The sequence below is a fragment of the Somniosus microcephalus genome, chromosome 2, assembly GCF_052327205.1.
Source record: "Somniosus microcephalus isolate GS21.2 chromosome 2, FLI_Smic_1.0, whole genome shotgun sequence".
Lineage (NCBI taxonomy): Eukaryota > Metazoa > Chordata > Chondrichthyes > Squaliformes > Somniosidae > Somniosus > Somniosus microcephalus.
In genome coordinates, this window is record NC_140988.1 from 327741836 (window position 1) to 327757228 (window position 15393).

The window sequence follows — 15393 nt, forward strand, 5'->3', positions numbered from 1 at the left end:
CTCCCGTCCTGGCTGGGAAGGGACTTCATGATGATAGCCATAGGCCATTCATTCCTTTTTGCCTGACTGTCCTTCATCAAGACAACATCTCCTTCTTTGAGATCTGGCCTTTTGTCCTGCCACTTGCATCGGCTCTGCAGTGTGTTGAGGTACTCCCGCCGCCACCTGCCCCAAAACATGTCTGCCAGACTCTGAACCCGTTTCCATTCTTGCTTGAAGAGTTCTCTTTTCCCAAACTCCCCTGGAGGACAAGGGGAAACACCTGTCTTCTGGGTCAAAAGCATGGCCGGAGTGAGGATGAGGGGCGATTCCGGGTCTGAAGATACTGGGATGAGGGGCCTTGCATTCATCACGGCGGTGATCTCAACCATCAGTGTGGTCAAGACTTCATGTGTGAGGCACGACGATCTACCTTGGTGAAGCATGCAGTCAAGGATGCGGCGGGCAATGCTGATCATGCGCTCCCATGCGCCACCCATGTGGGATGAGTGAGGTGGGTTGAATACCCAGGTACATTTCTGCTCTTGGAGATACTTCCCCACACTCTCTGAGCTGGAACTTGATCCATCCATCTTCAGCTCTCTGCAAGCGCCAACAAAGTTTGTGCTGCAATCCGAGCGTATCTGCTTTGCCGGGCCTCTGATTGAGAAGAACCTTCTCAGAGCGTTTATGAAGCTGGAGGCGCTCATTGTTTCAATAACTTCGATGTGTACAGCTCTTGTGGACATACATGAGAACATCACCGCCCACCTTTTGCTATTGGCGTGTCCTCCTCTGGTGTGGCGGTAGACCACATCCCATGGCCCGAAGACATCTACACCTACGTAGGTGAAAGGTGATGCTACTTGTAACCGCTCGGCTGGCAGATCTGCCATCTGTTGGTGCTCTGTCTTCCCATGGAGTTTCTTGCAGGTGACACATTTGAAAAGCGTGCCACTGATACATCTCTTAGCTCCAACCAACCAGAGTCCGTCTCTCTGATGGCACCTTCAGTGAAATGTCTGCCCTGGTGCTTCACAGCCTCATGATGATGACGCACAAGCAGAGTAGCCAGGTGATGACGACCTGGAATGAGGGTGGGGTTGGTTTCATTTGTTCCTAGTTGAGACTGCGATATGCGTCCCCCAACTCTAAGAAGTCCGTCGGTGTCAACGATAGGATGCAGCTTCCGTAGACTGCTGTGAGGGGGTAGGTTGTGTTCTGCTGCTATGCACTTCAACTCTTCTGAGTAACACTCGTGTTGGACGCTCTTCATCACAAGGATTTTGGCTCTCGAGCTCCTCTTCAGAGGGACTCTTATGACAGATGTGCCACCCATGGCAGCTACTCTCTTGCGTAGGCTGGGAGAAGGTATGAGCTATGTGGGTTAGGCGTGCTGCTGTCTTTATGAGAGTGTTCCATTTGGAGAAACGCTCGACGCGTTTGGTGCTCATCAGGTCCTTAGAGATTTGAGTAACGTTCGCTGTGACTTGTGGGCGTATCTCGGAGTCAGAAACAGGTTTGAGGAGGTCGAATGACTCATTGGGTTCAGAGGAGTGCAGGGACGGATCCTGAAGAAAAGCAAGTCCTGACAGCCATGTCGTGCTGCTGAGAAGGGACGCTGTTACAGATCTAGACCCATGGTCAGCTGGGTTCAGGTCTGTGGGAACATACCTCCACTGGTCGGGGGATGTGGACTGTCGAATACGTTGGACCCTGTTGTTCGGCAGCTGTCGTCTGGGGTTCTGGAAGGGTAAGGGTGCAACCCAGCTGTTAGAGCTGTCACGAGAGACCTCGTTGTCCATAATCTGGAGGAATCTCATGTCGTCGATCGATGGAGCAAGTTTGTGGTCATTGGCGGTGCGACAGAAGACTGACTGACCCGGGTTCTCTCCAGTGAGCATCATCTGTGTGCTGTCTGTGGAGATTAGCGCTGGGGGGTTCTGAGGCTGGGCCGTATGACTGAACTTCTCTGTCACTCGGATCTGACTACTGCATGGGGTAAGGTAGCTTGGATGACCATTCTCCAAGATGGAAGTCTTGAGTGTGCTCACTTGAGATGGCTTGTGAGCACCCTTGAGGCACACGTCTCCAACAACGACCCAGCCGAGGTCTAGTCTTTGGGCGAAAGGGGCGTCATGTGGACCGTTGATCTGTTTCCTTATCTTATGTACCCTCAGGATGTCCCTGCCCAACAACAGGAGTATGTCTGCGTCTGGATCAAGAGGTGGGACCTCGTCTGCAATGCATCTCAGATGACTGTGGTGATGAGCTGCATTCGGAGTGGGAATCTCAGAACAGTTGTCAGGGACTTGATTACATTCGATGAGTGTAGGAAGGGGGAGACTAATCTTCCCGTCAGCTGACTCAACAACATAACCACAGGCCCTCCTGCCGGCTGTCTCTGAAAGTCCAGCACACGTCTTCAACGTGTAAGGCGACGGACTTCCTTTGACCTTGAAGATGTCGAAGAACTTGGATCTTGCTAGAAAACGGTTGCTTTGTTCGTCGAGTATGGCATGCATCTTTTCAGATTCCTGGCGACGTCCTACAGGGTACACATTAACGAGGCATATCTTGGAGCATGCTCTTGCGCTCACTCCTTCTCCACACACCTCGGTGCACTTGGATGTAATCTCCGGATAGGCGGCTCCCTCTCTCTCCCTGCCATGCTCTGAGGCGGGAGGAGACGACTTTGACTTCCAAGGAGCTGGGCCTGGGTGGAGTGCTGAAATGTGCCGATCACTTTCACATTCTGTGCATTTTGCATCTGTCTTGCAGTTCTTGGCGAGATGGTTCGTGGAGGAGCAGCGCTTGAAACATATAGAGTTCTCTTTGAGGTAATGTTTGCGGTCTTCCAGGGGCTTCTCTCTGAAGCCTCTGCACTTCTTTAATGGATGGGGCTTGTTGTGGATGGGGCATTGTTTGCTCATATCCTCGGATTTCTTCTGATCCCTTGTGTTCTCGGTTGAAGACACTTGCGTTTTGTGGACAGATATTGGTGTCTTTCCATGTCTGTCAAACTTGTCTCTTCTGGCAAGTGTTGTGTGGGAGGAGAAGAAGTTGAAGCTGGGGTCTGTCCTGGCTTTGGCTTCTCTACGGATGAAGTTGGCAAACACAGAGAATGGAGGGAAGGTAACGTTGTGCTCTAGCTTGAACCTTGACCCGAATGATGTCCACTTCTCCTGCAGATTGAATGGAAGCTTCTCAACAATGGGACTTACCCCTCTGGAAGTGTCTAGGTACGATAGGCCGGGTAGGTAGCCGTCCTGCTTTGCAGCTTCGAGTTCCAACAGCAGATCTCCAAGGTTGCGGAGCTTCTGGGGTTCCCTATTTGTCAACTTCGGAAAGTTCTCTAACCTGTCAAAGAGAGCCCTTTCAATGGCTTCAGGCAAGCCATAGCTTTCTTCCAGCCTCGCCCAAGCCATCATCAACCCAGCTGGCGGATGTCTCACATTGATCGTTTTTATCCTGCGCGCCTGTTCGGCGGACTCTGGGCCGAGCCATTTGATAAGGAGGTTCAGCTATTCTCTTGCCGACAGGTCTAGGCCCAATATGGCACCATGGAAGGAGGACTTCCAGGCCCAATAATTCTCTGGTCTATCATCAAACGTGGTTAACCCTATAGTCACCAGCTGGCTGCGTGCAAGGTATTTGGCAAGGTCGTAGGTGGTGGGGCCTATGCCATGGTTGCCTTGAGTAGGGGCTCTGTTGGGGGTCTCAAGGAAATGAGAGGGGGTTTGCTGCTGACTTTCTCTCTTCAGTGCTCCATTCCTCTGCACCGTGTCCTCTGTTTTGTGGGGGAGGATCCTGTGACTTGGGGCACGCAGTCCATTTTGATCCTGGTTGGTGACATGGGGCATGTTATATGAAGTGCTTGAGTCTGTAGTAGAGATGTGCGGGTCTTCATCTCTCTCTCTCGTAAACTGTGTGTCGGCTTGGTCGCTCACGTGATCTATGGTGCGCTGTAGTCGACTCTGATGCGGAACGGAAATTAAAAGTTTGTTAGTTGACTCAGCATCAGCTTCCATTAAAACTGCCTCCAATATTTGTGCCTCAGCTAATGCAGCATCTATCTCTTTTTCTTCCTACAGAGCGTCTAATGTGGCTTGGAGACGGGCCTGTTCAACTTTTATTTCTATTTCTTTCTTGGCATAAGCTGCTCTGGCTTGGGCTGCTTCTGCCCTAGCCCATGCTCTGGCGATGGCCATACTAGCCCTAGAACCAGCTGATGACCGTGAACCGGCTGATGACCTAAAACCAGCTGATGATCTGTAGTAACGAGAGCTTACAGACAGATTGTCACATTCTTCAGTTTCATCTAACTGTTTAAGGTCTTCTACTTGCTGAGTAGCATTTTCGGTATTACGTCCTGCCATGATGATGTGAGGTAAGTGTGGTGTACAAGGTGAAGACGTAAGCTGGCTGTACCGTGATGGCTTAGTCTGCGCCTAGATGACAGCCACTTAACTCTTGAGTCCTTGCTGCTCCACGTGGAGGGCTTCCTCTCTTCACAGCTAGCCGTTTTGCTGTCTTTTCAATGTACTGGTCTCGCTAGATGTAACTCCTATCCAGTTATCCAGTCAGCTAAATGTAGTGTCCGCGTATCAATAACACACGGACTGCAGGAGAACGGTAATAAGAGGTGTTTACTGAACAGAGGGTGTGCTGGAACTGAAAGTACAGAAGCCTGCTATGGCTTTATATACAGGTGTGGTCACTGCCGGTACTACAGTATAAAAGCAGTTCTCTCTTAAAGGTACATACACAACAATTCCTCCCCTTTTAGATAAACAGTACATAACATTCATTTAACAATTGAATAATAACTAATTACAATTACAATTTTCTTTGTACTATATACATCAGCTGAAAGTAATCATTTATAAATTCAGTCTTTGAGGAGGCTTCCTGATCCTGTCTGGATAGCGCCTTTCTCGAGTATCCTGTTCTTGCGGCGGAGTCGATTCTGGCTCACTGTCATTGGTTGGTTCGTCAGCTTCCAATACAACTGATTCGGAGGTAGACGCAATCTGTACTTCGGGTTCATCACGAGGTGCGCATGCTCGTGGTATGGGTTTGACTTGTTCCTGTGACTCTAGAATCTGGTCAGCATGGTGTCTCACGATGCTCTCTCCAACGTCCACTGTGTACATTAGTGGTCCCTGCCGTGTGCATATCGTTCCTGGCTGCCATTTTTCTGTTCGGTAGTCGCGGGCCAAGACTGGTTGCCCTATCTTGAAGCTCCTGGTTGGCTTTTCATTGATGTGCTGGAATTGCTTATTCTCAACATCTCGTCTTATGTTTGGTTTGAGCAAGTCCAGGCGACATCTTAACCCGCGGTTAAAGAACATCATGGCTGGAGCTTGGTTGGTGACTGCATGTGTCGCATTTCGGTAAGCAAACAAGAAATTATCCACCTTGTGTTGCAGTGGTATGTTGTCACTATACATCGCCTTTATTGCTTTTTTAAAGGTTTGAACAAACCTCTCAGCCAATCCATTTGTGGCTGGATGATATGGGGCGGATGTGTAATGCTTTACCCCATTATTCCTCAAAAACCTCCGGAAATCCTCGGACACAAACTGCGGTCCATTGTCGGAGCAAATCTGTTCTGGCAAGCCATTCCTGGCGAAGATGGTCCATAGGACTGCAATAGTTTTCTCCGTGGTGGTGGAGGACATTTTGATGACCTCTGGCCATTTCGAATGTGCATCCACGGCGATTAAAAACATTGAGTCCATAAATGGACCAGCAAAATCAATGTGTACCCGTTGCCATGGAGATGAGGGCTACTCCCATGGGTGTAGCGGGGCCTGTGGTGGAGCGTTTTGGACTTTCTGGCATCCTGTGCATCTTTTGGTCAATTCCTCAATTTCTTTATCGATTCCTGGCCACCACACAAACGCCCTGGCTAGGCTTTTCATTTTTACCCCTCCCAGATGACCCTCATGAAGCTCATTGAGCACTCTTTCTCTCAACTTGGGTGGAATTACCACTCGGGATCCACACATCAAGGTCCCCCGGCACACTGACAGCTGTTCTCTCCTTGGCGAGAATGCTGGCATCAGTGAGTCGCCATGTGCTGGTCATCACTTCACCGTCAAATCATAGACCCGAGAGAGTGTCGGGTCATTTCGGGTTTCCTTCACTATACTTGAGTTTGTAACAGGTAGACATTCGACTATGCTTGAATGGAATATCTGAACAGGGTCCACTGCAGGTGCTTCCTCCACCGTAGGCAGCGGCAGGCGCGACAGCCCATCAGCGTTCCCATGCTGTTTCGTGCCCTTATACTCTATGTCGTATTGATGTGCCCCTAGAAAAAGGGACCATATTTGCAGCCGTTGCGCCGCCATCACCGGAACGCCCTTCTTTGGGTTAAAAATGGAGACAAGAGGCTGGTGATCAGTCAGTAAGGTGAATTTCTGCCCTTGCAGATAGTGATTGAACTTCTTCACCCCCCACACCAGGCTGATGGCCTCCCTGTCAATCTGGGCATAGTTACGCTCGGCCGAAGTTAACGAACGTGACGCAAAGGCTATTGCCTCTCTGAACCGTCAAGGAATTTGTGCGACAGCACCACTCCAATGCCATAGGGAGACGCATCACATGCCAACCGAATCGGTAGTGATGGATTGTAGTGGGCCAATACTTCTTTTGAAGTGATTAGGCATTTACATTCCTGAAAGGCATCATCACTCCATTTCCATGCTACTCCAGTTTGCAGCAGGGCGTTCAGCGGGTGCAGAATTGTAGACAAATTTGGCAAGAACTTATGGTAGTAGTTCACCAACCCGAGGAACGACCTCAGTTGTGACACATTTTCCGGTGCTGGAGCCTTGACTACTGCCTCAATCTTGTCTGGGGACTTATGTAACCCCTCTTCATCAATCACGTGGCCACAATACGAGATTTGTTTCCTGAAAAACTCGCATTTGGGGCGGTTGGCTCGTAGCCCATATTCTTGTAATCTAGTGAGCACCTGCTCCAGGTTGGCAAGGTGTTCACTGTCATTTCCGCCCATAACCAGGATGTCGTCCAAATAACACTGGGTCCCCGAGATCCCTTGCAGGACTTGTTCCATCGCTCTCTGCCAAATAGCCGGAGCTGATGCTACCCCGAATACCAGTCAGTTGTACTGGTAAAGACCTTTGTGAGTGTTTATCATGAGGTATTTTCTGGATGATTCATCTACCTCCATTTGTAGATACGCGTGGGCCAGATCAATCTTCGTAAAGCGTTTCCCTCCAGATAGTGAGGCGAAAATATCTTCTATCTGCGGAAGTGGATATTGTACTGTGTGAAGGACTGGGTTCACAGTTACCTTAAAGTCCCCACAGATGCGAACCTTCTTCGGTTCCCCAGGCGTGCTGCTCAATGATTTCTTCATTACAGGAATGATGGGTGTGGCCCACTCGCTCCAGTCCACCTTGGACAGCACACCCGAACACTCCAGACTCTCCAGCTCTGCTTCGGCGGCTGGGCGGATCGCATACGGTACCGGTCTGGCCTTAAAAAATTTTGGGTTTGCGTTATCTTCAATTATTATCGTTGCCGTTACGCCTTTTAGAGTCCCAAGTCCTTGCTGGAACACCTCTTTTGCGTCAGTTAGAATTTTTGACAGTCGCCCAGGTGTGGCGTCGTCATCCTTTTTGTCAGCCACAGCTAGCGCCTGAATGGAATGCCAATCCAATTGTATTTTTCGGATCCATTCACGTCCCAATAATGGTGGTCCTCCATCTTGTAATATATATAGATACAGTTCCTGTGTTTCCTTGCCGTTGTATTTAACGGGCACCCTTATTTTTCCTCTGGGGTAGACTTTTTGCCCCGTATATGTCTTCAAGACAATGGACGTATCCTTCAAGGGAATGTGTGAGAATAGCCGCTCGTAGTCTCGTCGATTCATGACTGTTAGGGCTGATCCTGTGTCCAATTCCATCTTTACTTGGGACCCTGCTATCATGAAGGTGACCCAAATGGTTCGGTGATCCTCCTTTGCGATCACGTTGTGTAACTTTAGACAACTTAGTCTCCTGCTCCCGGAGTCATTATCACTCTTCTGGTCTTCTGAACTACTGTCCGTCATCTTTTGTACTTTCTTGTACTTTTCCTTAGTAGTTCTTTTAGTGTTGGTTTTCTTTCCCGACCTGCAGACTCATGCTATGTGTCCCACTTTTCCACATTGCTTGCATACTTTGTCCTTAGCCCAGCAATCCTTCTGGTCATGGGTTGTTCTGCTGCAGCGATAGCACTTTTCTGCTCCATATGCCATTTCATTGGTGCTATATTCTTGCAGTTTCTGTTGTATTTCTGCAGCTCCCCGTGCTGCTGCTTCGTAGGATACTGCAACGCTGAAAGCCTTTTCTAGCTTAAGGTCCTTTTCCGAAAGTAGTCGTTTCTGGGTTCCTTCACTCTGGAGCCCGCAGACAAACTTATCCCTTAAGGTATCTGCCAGTCCTGCTCCGAACTGGCAGTGTTTCGATAACTTGCGTAGTTCCGTAAGATAGTCAGCATTACTCTCATGTTTGTGCTGGTTTCGTTTATGGAACTTGAACCTTTCTGCTATCAGCAGCGGTGTAGGGTTTAGATGTTCTTGCAAGATGTTGACAATCTCTTCAAAGCTTTTCTCCATTGGTTTAGCTGGGGTAATTAAATTCCGCAATAGGCCGTACGTTCTCGCGCCCATCAAATTCAATAATACCGACGCCTTCTTTTCAGCGGCCACCTCATTTGCCTTGCAGTACACTTCAATTCTTTCCACATACGTGGTCCAGTCTTCTATTTCGTTATCGAAAGCAGTGATGCTGCCACTCTTCGGCATCTTGGGTGGTTTAAAATGGCGCCTCCCGCGCTTTTCCTTCTTCCCCAATGGATTAAAATGGCGCCTCCCGCGCTTTTCCTTCTTCCCCCTGCTGCCAATGCTGCTCCTAGCGTTCTAACAGGTAATGGCGGTGCCCCGCGGCTTCCTGCGCGTCTCTTTTCCTTCCCCTTTTTATTTTTTTTTCCAACGCTGCACGACTCTTGAGCACCGGCCGCGCCCTGTGCGCTCCACCCTCTCTCTCTCTGTTTTTCTTCCCGACGACGCTGCTCGGCCCCCTTACAGAGCCGCTCGATCGAGCTCTAGCCCGCCGCAGTCCGGGAAGGGTCAGCGCACTACCTGCTACCAGACTGATTTGCTGGGACACCTTGACTGGAGAACCAGGCCCAGCTCTCCACAGCTTCCCCTGCGATTCTCTGAACTCCGATGGATCACTGGGCGGTTTCCCACGGTCGACGCCCGTTGCTCTGGCTTCGACCTCCAAGAAGCTTCTTTTCAGGGATGGATCCCCGTGAGGTGATGCAGTACTGCAGGTGAGTTTGAACCTGCTCGTCGCCACTGTAGTGTCCGCGTATCAATAACACATGGACTGCAGGAGAACGGTAATAAGAGGTGTTTAATGAACAGAGGGTATGCTGGAACTGAAAGTACAGAAGCCTGCTACGGCTTTATATACAGATGTGGTCACTGCCGGTACTACAGTATAAAAGCAGTTCTCTCTTAAAGGTACATACACAACACTAAACACTCATTCAAATAACTCCTCGAGGAGTAGGGTGCTGTTTTGAAGCTTTACTTGAATAAAATTGTGAAACTGTAAACAAAGACAAAGTATGTTTTGTACACAGAGCTAAGTACTATACATTAGATGTTACATAAGATACAAACATGTTTATGAAAACAGAATAGACTAACTGTATAAGTAAATAGCACTGAAGCTAAGCCTCGGTAGCTAACAGCTAATAAACTTCTTATGGACAAATCATTGTCAAAATACTATACCGACAAGGTTGTTATCATGTTACTAAACAAGGATACTCACAGACATTGCATCTTGCCTAGCGTATAAGGAAGGATGGAGGAGGATTGAGAATGGCTGCCTCATGTGGGCTTTGTTCACAACTCAGCAAACATTCCCTGGAATACTACTTCCGGGGCAGACAGGAAGAAGGTCAAATAACACACTGTTATGCAATAACTACCACTAGAGGGTGCTACCTGAATGTAATAAGTCCAGAACAAATGCAATCGACCCTGTGTTTGATGAGAGAACGAAGATTGGAAGAGAGGATTTCCTCTTACATTTTTGAGAAGGTGAATATCACAAAGAAGTGGGTGACCAGTCTGTTGCATGCTGGGTGTCCTATGGATGCTGCAGCCAAATGGACTGAGCGCAAGGATCATAAGAAGTCGGTAGAGAAGGCCATCTGGTTGGTCTGTGCCCTACGACAGATCCAGTTTTTTGATCAGCAGGTAAAAGCTTTGACAGCAGAGCTGCAGGAGGCAGCCAAACTGTCTCAGGCAAGAGCTTTAGCAGGGGAGGAACTATTGTAGGAATTACAAGCCCAAAACCAAGAGAAATTACAGCTAGTAGAGAAACACAGAAACAGGCATTTTGAGTATTTTCGGTGTCAAGTCACCGAGGCAAAAGGAAATGAGCTGGTGCTGAAAGAGGAGAACGCTCGCCTAACCAGACAGTTAAGGGAACAGGAGGAGCAGTACAGGAATATAAAGGCAGCTTATCAAGTAGCAAGCACTAGGGATTTTGAAGCGGGAGATTACGGCCCCTGTCAAAAGCAGATAGACAGTTTAAAACTTGCTCTGTCCAGGGCAAAAGGCATGGTATGCCTAGTAAGCCCAGGTGCGGCCCGGGTAGACCTGGAAGTAGAAGTATAAACTGTGCAGACGTCACCTGTGGTGCCGGGGAGCAACTCGGTTGGGCAGCAGGAGGGACAAGCAATCTGTAGAGAAGACAGGGAGGAGTGCACACCACCGCCACCTGCGACGCCGGGTTTTGACTCGGTTTGGCAGCAGGGTGAAGTGGGCAAACAAATGCAGGAAAGGTCGGAGCCGGGGCCGATGTGCCCGACTCGACAGCAAAAGTTTGGCCCATCTGGGGTAGGTGGGGGCCAGGGGCCCCTTGAAAGCCAGTTTGTGATTCCCCATGGGACCCAACAGCTTAGGGCTATGGTAAGCCACTTGAGTAAGGTCACCCACAAGGGAGACCCCTCAGTCCACTTTATGTAAGTGGAACAAGCAGCAGGCATTAATGAGTGCGATGACTCAGAAATGGCCAAGATACTCCAGTTCACCTTGGATGGCAAGCTGTACCAGTCCCTCTCTGCTGAGTGCAAGAAGGGACAGGGAGGGTACACTGCTATCCGGGATCAAATTCTGGAGGTGATGGGGATGAATGATGGTAGTCCATTCTCCCGGGCGGAGAAGACTACACAGTTAGCAGGGGAGACCCCACAGGCTTTCGCAGTCAGGCTGTGGCCTGTGTACAGGAGTGCCTGTAATGGGGATCTCGACCGGGCTAATTTGAACCAGGATGAGCTGGCTCACTGGCTCCGAAGTCTGGTGGCAAACAACTTGCCACGGATCAGAGCCAAGGCCGAGCTGTGGTTCAACCCAAAGGACCCCCAAGTCACTGATGAGGCAGTGGTCAAACAACTGACCCTGGCTTACCGCAACGGTAGGGGGGTAGAAGAACCACAGACAAAAGGGAAAGTGCAGGTGTTAAAACCCAGCCAGGGTAAGAAAGAGTGGCACCAGGAAGGGGGTAACCCTTCCGATGTGAGGCATAACTGCTTCGGGTGTGGGAAGAGTGGGCATTGGAGAAGGGGCTGTAAAAATCCTTGGAAGGATAGTGCAGGAAAGAATGCCCCAGCTCCCGCCCCAAAGGCAGAAACACCAACCTCTTCCCTCACAGTAGATTCGATAGTAGCTGCACTTCGAGTTTTGTTGGCTGGCCCAGGGAAGGTAGCCATGGCCACGGGTGCTTTAACTCCATCTGCCCCCCAAGTTAACACAGACTTATGACTAGAGCTAGCGCAGCCAGTCTATCTGTGTCCCCTTGAGTACGATGTATGGAAAAGACCGCTTGTTAAGATGGAAGTTGTAGTGTCCGCGTATCAATAACACATGGACTGCAGGAGAACGGTAATAAGAGGTGTTTACTGAACAGAGGGTATGCTGGAACTGAAAGTACAGAAGCCTGCTACGGCTTTATATACAGGTGTGGTCACTGCCGGTACTACAGTATAAAAGCAGTTCTCTCTTAAAGGTACATACACAACAATTCCTCCCCTTTTAGATAAACAGTACATGACATTCATTTAACAATTGAATAATAACTAATTACAATTACAATTTTCTTTGTACTATATACATCAGCTGAAAGTAATCATTTATAAATTCAGTCTTTGAGGAGGCTTCCTGATCCTGTCTGGATAGCGCCTTTCTCGAGTATCCTGTTCTTGCGGCGGAGTCGATTCTGGCTCACTGTCATTGGTTGGTTCGTCAGCTTCCAATACCACTGATTCTGAGGTAGACGCAATCTGTACTTCGGGTTCATCACCAGGTGCGCATGCTCGTGGTATGGGTTTGACTTGTTCCTGTGACTCTAGAACCTGGTCAGCATGGCGTCTCACGATGCTCTCTCCAACGTCCACTGTGTACATTAGTGGTCCCTGCCGTGTGCATATCATTCCTGGCTGCCATTTTTCTGTTCGGTAGTCACGGGCCAAGACTGGTTGCCCTATTTTGAAGCTCCTGGTTGGCTTTTCATTGATGTGCTGGAATTGCTTATTCTCAACATCTCGTCTTATGTTTGGTTTGAGCAAGTCCAGGCGACATCTTAACCCACGGTTAAAGAACATCATGTCTGGAGCTTGGTTGGTGACTGCATGTGTCGCATTTCAGTAAGCAAACAAGAAATTATCCACCTTGTGTTGCAGTGGTATGTTGTCATTATACATCGCCTTTATTGCTTTTTTAAAGCTTTGAACAAACCTCTCAGCCAATACATTTGTGGCTGGATGATATGGGGCGGATGTGTAATGCTTTACCCCATTATTCCTCAAAAACCTCTGGAAATCCTCGGACACAAACTGTGGTCCATTGTCGGAGCAAATCTGTTCTGGCAAGCCATTCCTGGCGAAGATGGTCCATAGGACTGCAATAGTTTTCTCCGTGGTGGTGGAGGACATTTTGATGACCTCTGGCCATTTCGAATGTGTATCCACGGCGATTAAAAACATTGAGTCCATAAATGGACCAGCAAAATCAATGTGTACCCGTTGCCATGGAGATGAGGGCTACTCCCATGGGTGTAGCGGGGCCTGTGGTGGAGCGTTTTGGACTTTCTGGCATCCTGTGCATCCCTTGGTCATTTCCTCGATTTCTTTATCGATTCCCGGCCACCACACAAACGCCCTGGCTAGGCTCTTCATTTTTACCCCTCCCAGATGACCCTCATGAAGCTCATTGAGCACTCTTTCTCTCAACTTGGGTGGAATTACCACTCGGGATCCACACATCAAGGTCCCCCGGCACACTGACAGCTGTTCTCTCCTTGGCGAGAATGCTGGCAACAGTGAGTCGCCGTGTGCTGGCCATCCCTTCACCGTCAAATCATAGACCCGAGAGAGTGTCGGGTCATTTCGGGTTTCCTTCTCTATACTTGAGTTTGTAACAGGTAGACATTCGACTATGCTTGAATGGAATATCTGAACAGGGTCCACTGCAGGTGCTTCCTCCACCGTAGGCAGCGGCAGGCGCGACAGCCCATCAGCGTTTCCATGCTGTTTCGTGCCCTTATACTCTATGTCGTATTGATGTGCCCCTAGAAAAAGGGACCATCTTTGCAGCCGTTGCGCCGTCATCACCGGAAGGCCCTTCTTTAGGTTAAAAATGGAGACAAGAGGCTGGTGATCAGTCAGTAAGGTGAATTTCTGCCCGTGCAGATAGTGATTGAACTTCTACACCCCCCACTCCAGGCTGAGGGCCTCCCTGTCAATCTGGGCGTAGTTACGCTCGGCTGAAGTCAACGAGTGTGACGCAAAGGCTATTGGCCTCATGACGCAAAGGCTATTGGCCTCTCTGAACCGTCAAGGAATTTGTGCGACAGCACCGCTCCAATGCTGTAGGGAGACGCATCACATCCCAACTGAATCGATAGTGATGGATTGTAGTGGGCCAATACTTCTTTTGAAGTGATTAGGCATTTACATTTCTGAAAGGCACGCTTACACTCATCACTCCATTTCCATGCTACTCCAGTTTGCAGCAGGGCGTTCAGCGGGTGCAGAATTGTAGACAAATTTGGCAAGAACTTATGGTAGTAGTTCACCAACCCGAGGAACGACCTCAGTTGTGACACATTTTCCGGTGCTGGAGCCTTGACTACTGCCTCAATCTTGTCTGGGGACTTATGTAACCCCTCTTCATCAATCACGTGGCCACAATACGAGATTTGTTTCCTGAAAAACTCGCATTTGGGGCGGTTGGCTCGTAGCCCATATTCTTGAAATCTAGTGAGCACCTGCTCCAGGTTGGCAAGGTGTTCACTGTCATTTCCGCCCGTACCCAGGATGCCGTCCAAATAACACTGGGTCCCCGAGATCCCTTGCAGGACTTGTTCCATCGCTCTCTGCCAACTTGCCGGAGCTGTTGCTACCCCGAATACCAGTCGGTTGTACTGGTAAAGACCTTTGTGAGTGTTTATCGTGAGGTATTTTCTAGATGATTCACCTACCTCCATTTGTAGATACACTTGGGCCAGATCAATCTTCGTAAAGCATTACCCTCCAGATAGTGAGGCGAAAATATCTTCTATCCGCGGAAGTGGAAATTGTACTGTGTGAAGGACTGGGTTCAGAGTTACCTTAAAGTCCCCAGAGATGCGAACCTTCTTCGGTTTCCTAGGCGTGCTGCTCAATGATTTCTTCATTACAGGAATGATGGGTGTGGCCCACTCGCTCCAGTCCACCTTGGACAGCACACCCGCAAGCTCCAGACTCTCCAGCTCTGCTTCGACGGCTGGGCGGATCGCATACGGTACCGGTCTGGCCTTAAAAAAATTTGGGTTTGCGTTATCTTCAATTTTTATCGTTGCCGTTCCGCCTTTTAGAGTCCCAAGTCCTTGCTGGAACACCTCTTTCGCGTCAGTTAGAATTTTTGACAGTCGTCCAGGTGTGGCGTCGTCTTCCTTTTTGTCAGCCACAGCTAGCGCCTGAATGGAATGCCAATCCAATTGTATTTTTCGGATCCATTCACGTCCCAATAATGGTGGTCCTCCATCTTGTAGTATATATAGATACAGTTCCTGTGTTTCCTTGCCGTTGTATTTAACGGGCACCCTTATTTTTCCTCTGGGGTAGACTTTTTGCCCCGTATATGTCTTCAAGACAATGGACGTATCCTTCAAGGGAATGTGTGAGAATAGCCGCTCGTAGTCTCGTCGATTCATGACTGTTAGGGCTGATCCTGTGTCCAATTCCATCTTTACTTGGGACCCTGCTATCATGAAGGTGACCCAAATGGTTCGGTGATCCTCCTTTGCGATCACGTTGTGTAACTTTAGACAA